General features: G+C 36.9%; 1 pseudogene; it reads left to right on the top strand.

The window, feature by feature from the left end:
* The first annotated feature begins 2,401 nt into the window (after positions 1–2,401).
* On the top strand, positions 2,402–2,508 carry LOC136132358 (U2 spliceosomal RNA; annotated as a pseudogene).
* The last annotated feature ends 3,919 nt before the right edge of the window (positions 2,509–6,427 follow it).

Genomic DNA, 6,427 nt, shown 5'->3' with positions numbered 1-6,427 from the left:
TTTTTAATATTGTTGTATAGATGGTTAACAATGTTGTGTTAGCTTCAGGTGTACAGCAAAGTGATTCAGTTATACATATACATGTATCTAGTTCTAAGCTAAATTAAAAGATTTTCAATGTGGAGTCATATGAATAGAGGTTAGAGGTCATGTTAAGGTTATTTGAGTTTTGGTATTGATAGGGGAGAGCTCTTTTTGTTGCAACTCATTTCTAAGGTTTTAATAAGCAATCTTCTGTTTCATGCTTTTGGAAAGTAAGTTTGGGCAAGTTTACTCTTACATTGGTTATGATGCCATTTTGACCCTCAGATTTATGCAAATACATCTTCAATTGGACTCTATAACTTTGGCCATTTTGGACTTTGAATTCTATACCTCATTTTCCATATATGACCAGAAAAATAAAAGCTCAAGTTCACCTATTTGGCTCCTAACAAAAAATTCAGATTTAGTAGTTGTTTACCACTTCAGGGTACTAAATTCACTAAAATTTTGGCTTCTCAATATTCTTTGACTTCTGGTCAGCCATTGATGCATCTAAAATAATTAAAATTTTTGTCAGTAGATTTAGATATTTTCAAGGAAAGATTTTAGTGATGCTATCTTGTCTGACCCACTGCTAGAAATAAAGATTAATATGTAATTCTTTATGACCTGCTAAAAATAATTAAATTAATAAATAATGATAAAATTTAACAATGAATATTCATTTGTTGCATATATTCTATATACCTGGACTATACCAGGTCCTTTATATATGCCATCTCAATAAATACCACTACCACAAAGTGAAGTAAGTCAGAAAGAGAAAAACAAATACCGCATGCTAACACATATATATGGAATCTAAAAAAAAAAAATGGTCCTGAAGAACATAGGGGCAGGACAGCAATAAAGACGCAGATGTAGAGAATGGACTTGAGGATATGGGAAGGGGGAAAGGTAAGCTGGGACGAAGTGAGAGAGTGGCATGGACATATATACACTACCAAATGTAAAACACATAGCTAGTGGGAAGCAGCCGCATAGCACAGGGAGATCAGCTTGGTGCTTTGTGACCACCTAAAGGGGTGGGATAGGGAGGGTGGGGGGGAGACGCAAGAGTGAGGGGATATGGGGATATAAGTATACATATAGCTGATTCACTTTGTTATACAGCAGCCACAAACACAACAATGTAAAGCAATTATACTCCAATAAAGATGTTAAAAAAATAAAATAAATGCCACTACTAATCTACCAACATTAGAAGAGGGTATTTATGAGGATTCTCAGCTCTGAAAGGTATGTAATAAAATGGTGAATATCACACAGACCGCAAATAGTGAAGTCTGCCTAGAAGACTGACTTCAAAAAATGGAACTATAACTGAAGATTTATTCTTTTGGAAATGATTTTTGCTTTCAAGAATACCATTAAATATTTTCTAGGAAATATGAATTTATAAGCCATCAAGAAAGAGCACAGGCCAATTTTAGACGGACAATGAACACATTTCACTTTGACGCTGCTGCTGCCCAATTGCTGTCCTAATCACTACTAAGCAATCTGTGACCCCAGAAATCCAATAACATTTCATTTTGTATCAGTCAACATGACAAGTCTATTATACCCCAAGAAGTAACTCCTCAAATCTTGTTTCCCAAAACAAATTGTAGTGAACATTCATTCATCAGTGATACCAAAATATTATACAATTCTAGGAAACTAGTTACCAAATGATGTTTCAAAGAAAAGGTTAAAATAAAGTGAATAACAAATAAAAAATAAAATTCATAATCAGTTTTATAAAAATATCTTTTAAATGTCAAAGCACAATTTCATATACTTTGCAATAATTTACTATTATTCTTTATAAAGATAAATTGCCTGACATCATAGAAATAATTTAATTGGTCCTCATTACTTACCTGAAGTATAGTGTCAACAGACACAGAAATTCAACAAAAACAATAACCCCTTCAGAAAAAAGCTTTTTTTTTTTTTTTTTTTTTTTCCATACGCGGGCCTCTCACTGTTGTGGCCTCTCCCAATGCGGAGCACAGGCTCCGGACGCGCAGGCTCAGTGGCCATGGCTCACGGGCCCAGCCGCTCCGCGGGATGTGGGATCCTCCCGGACTGGGGCACAAACCCGCGTCCCTTGCATCGGCAGGTGCACTCTCAACCACTATGCCACCAGGGAAGCCCCAGAAAAAAGCTTTTGAGGTACAAAACTCTATTTCATAAAAGATATCCTTCATTCAGAAATTGAATGCTTTTATTTTAAAACTCAAAAATATCCACTGGAAGCATAAAATAAAAACATATTTTTGATAGTCAATAAACAGACAATATTTAAAAATCAGGTACAAGAAGTGGTGAATTTTAAGGAAGGAACAAAACACCTTAATATTCCCTGGATATTACTTCTAGTCCTTTTGTCTAAGATCAAGTTTAGTATCTGTTCTCATCAGTTTAATATTCCCTGAATATATCAGTTAAAAAAAAAAAAGTTCCCTGTCACATCTTAAGTCACTACGAATCATTTTAAATGAGAATTTATAAATGGTTAAATTCCATTTAAATGAAAAATTCACAAAGAATATTATTATTGATCTTGAAAAATTAAAACAATATTATTTGTGGCACTGTTGATCTTCTTTAAATATAAGTATATATAAGGTAAATACTTAGATTGAAACTATCAATCAGGTGCTCTAGAAATATCCTTTTTAATTTTGTCTACTTAGCATGCCTGTCTTTTTTAGAAATAGCATCTCATTTCATCTGAGAACTGCTTCTTTATTCACTCTAAACTTAATCATCAACTTGTCATACAATTTCTCACCAACAACACTGAATATTAGAAGGTAATAGTGCAATATCTTTCAACATCCAAAATAATACGATTTTCTACATGAAATCCTATACCAACCCAACAATCAACCAAATCTAATCACTTCTCCCCATATCTCCCAATTCCCTACCATCCTTTCTCATTCACACTACTGAGATCTCTTCCTAACTCTTCTACCTGCCACCGTTATAGTTCCTGCCCAGATTGTCCTTCACAAAGGAGCCAGAGTGGTTTTTTTTTTCAGAGTGATATATATATATATATATTTTGTGGTACGCGGGCCTCTTACTGTTGTGGCCTCTCCCGTTGCGGAGCACAGGCTCCGGACGCACGGGCTCAGCGGCCATGGCTCACGGGCCCAGCCGCTCCGCGGCATGTGGGATCTTCCCGGACCGGGGCACAAACCCGTGTCCCCCGCATCGGCAAGCGGACTCTCAACCACTGCGCCACCAGGGAAGCCCCAGAGTGATATTTTTGAAATACAAATCTAAACATGGCCACCCCCTGCTGTATGTAATCTGATGGCTTCTCATTGTACTTAGAATAAAGAGAAAATTTCCTACCTGCCCTCTATGCTCTGCAATGGTTTGGCGCCAACCTGTCTCCTTTAATCTCAGTCTTTCCCTCCCTTCATCTCTGCCACAGGTGTGTTGCCCTCACACCCTTAACCTTACCAAGCTTCTTCATGCTCCAAGACTTTTATACTATATTATTCAGGGAGCAAACTCTTCAGTTCCTTCTTCTAGTAGTAAATTCATACTTACCCTTCAGTTCAGCTCAATAATCCCTTTCTCAAAAAAGGCTTCCTCCATCTTATGTATTAGGTAACTCCTCCCCCATCAGACAACCTAATGGTATTGAGCACCTCATATGTGAGGCTGTTAAACACAGTTGCAATTTTATATTTTTTGTGTAACTAGTTGGGTATTTTTTGATACAGTATAATAAGTGCCATGAGAATAAAGGTCTTGTCAATTGTCCTATTTCTGATACATAGCAGAATATCTAAATAGACATTTTTCTAAAGAAGACATACAAATGGCCAACAGGTACATGAATAGGTGCTCAACATCACTAATAATTAGGGAAACACAAATCAAAATCACAATAAAATATCACCTCTCAACTGTTCGAATGGCTATCATTAAAAAGTCTGGAGATAACAAACGTTAGTGAGGATAGGGAAAAAAGAGAACCTTTGTGCACTGTTGGTGGGAATGTAAATTGGTGCCGCCACGATTGAAAACATTATGGAGGCTCCTCAAGAAGTTAAAAATAGAACCATATGAGGGCTTCTCTGGTGGTGCAGTGGTTGAGAGTCCGCCTGCCGATGCAGGGGACACGGGTTCGTGTCCCGGTCTGGGAGGATCCCACATGCCGCGGAGCGGCTGGGCCCGTGGGCCATGGCTGCTGGGCCTGCACATCCGGAGCCTGTGCTCCGCAACGGGAGAGGCCACAACAGTGAGAGGCCCACGTACCGCAAAAAAAAAAAAAATAGAACCATATGATCTAGCAACTCCACTTCTGGGTATATATACCAAGGAAATGAACACAGGGTCTCAAAAAGTTATCTGCACTCCCATGTTCATTGCAGCATTATTCTCAATAGCTAAGACATGGAAACAGCCTAAGTGTCTGTCAACAAATGAATGGATGAAGATGTGGTGTGTATATATATATATATATATATATATATATATATATATATATATATACATAACCACATATAATATATAACGGAATATTACTCAGCCATGAGAAAGAAGGACATCTTGACCTTTGCAGCTACACGGATGGACCTTGAGGCCCTTCATTATGGCAAATGAAATTAGTCAGACAGAGAAAGACAAATACTGTATGATTCACTTACACGTGGAATCACAAAAGCCAAACTCGTAGAAACAGGGACTAGAGTGGTGGTTACCAGGGATTGGAGGGTGGGGGAAAAAGAGACATTTTGGTCAAAGAGTACAAACTTCTAGCTAAAAGATGAATAAGTTCTGGTTATTTAACGTACAGCATACGGATTATTGTTAATAATACTGTATTATATACTGGAAAGTTGCTAAGAGAGTAGACCTTATGGGGCCAGGTCTAGAAGTAGCATATATCATTTCCACCCACATTATAGTGACCCGAATGTAGGCACATCATCTCACCCAACTTCAAGGAAGTCTGGGAATATCTCTGTACCAAAATAAGAAGTAAACTTGATTATCTAGGCACATAGCATAATTTCTACAGCTTAAGATAAACAACTTTTCATTTTGGTGTGTGTTTCTGTAAGGGACTTTTTGTGGCTTTAAGTCATGCACTCTAGTTAAAATACACTTTACAGTAAGCAGTCTTCTAGAGGATCAGAATAACTTACTGATAGGAATGTATAATTTTTCAATGCTATATGGGCTATTCTGTTTTAATACTTTGTCTCTAAAGAGATACTATTTATTTTTTCTGCAAATTTACACAATAGAATTCGAGAAAAAGCACATCAGATTTGAAACAGGTCCACTTCCCCTAGGCTATACAGGAAATACCCCAGGAGGAAGTAAACCCTTTCGAAAAACTACATGGAACACACTTTTTAATTGTGTTGAACAGTACTATTTACACTTTTTAAACAAATTGAAAAAGGCTTTATCTATGCACCCAGATACAGGTTACATTGATTGATCAACCACTACCCTTCTTTTCGAAAGTAGATAAATCACAAATCATAAAATGGTTAATCAAACAATGATTTTCAATTTGGGTGGGTACTATTTACTATTTAGTATGTCCTAATTACTTTGTCCAAGTATTATTTTTGGTAGAAGTTTATATGCTAAAGGCAGTTTCCTATACCTTGTATATAAACCAAACAAAATGGAGAAGTCACCTTTTATGCTGAAAATTCTATTTGCAGATTTTATATACTGATAACACAGTTACTCTAATTATAGGAACGCTATTTTCTAGAATTCATCATAAGCTTCCAAGAGGCCTAAAATATTCAGATCTTTGTCCCAACTCTCAACTTCCTTTGTCTGTAGGCTCACTAGAATGCCTAACTCTGAAGAATTACTTCAGCAACACCCACAGAATAATTTATGAAGTTACCATTCCTTTTGGGCCTCGTGTCTAACCAGTAAAATGATCTTCCTAGTTCTTTTTCCTCTAGGCCATTTCCTAAGGTGGCAGAATAGCTCTATTATTGTTTTATTGTAGCTATTTAAAAAAAAAATCTAGGCCCTCAGGATCTCATTCAAACTTTTGTTCCCAAGTACTTTAGATGAAATCAAATATCATGAAATATTTACAATTTGTACTCAAGCTACGAAAGGACACTTTGGGAGGGGAATAGGGATATAAAGGCTGGAGATAAGAGAGCATAGCATGGTAACCACTTCTGAAAAGTTTATGCTCTGCTTGGTAGAAATTATCTGTATAGGTTAGATACTCGTTTTTGGCAGTTTCTGTTTCATGTCATGCTCTTTTTCAGGAGCTGATTGCCAATGGCTGAGTGGAAGATTCCTGGTGCCCGTAGGCATTTCTGTTGTTGTTTCTGTTTGGAGGACAATTTAGGAAAAGAGAGTTGATAACAAACAGGGC

Source organism: Phocoena phocoena, chromosome 12, assembly GCF_963924675.1.
Source record: "Phocoena phocoena chromosome 12, mPhoPho1.1, whole genome shotgun sequence".
Taxonomy (NCBI): Eukaryota; Metazoa; Chordata; class Mammalia; order Artiodactyla; family Phocoenidae; genus Phocoena; species Phocoena phocoena.
Note: the sequence above shows the minus strand (reverse complement) of the source record. Positions and strands in the feature narration are given on the sequence as shown.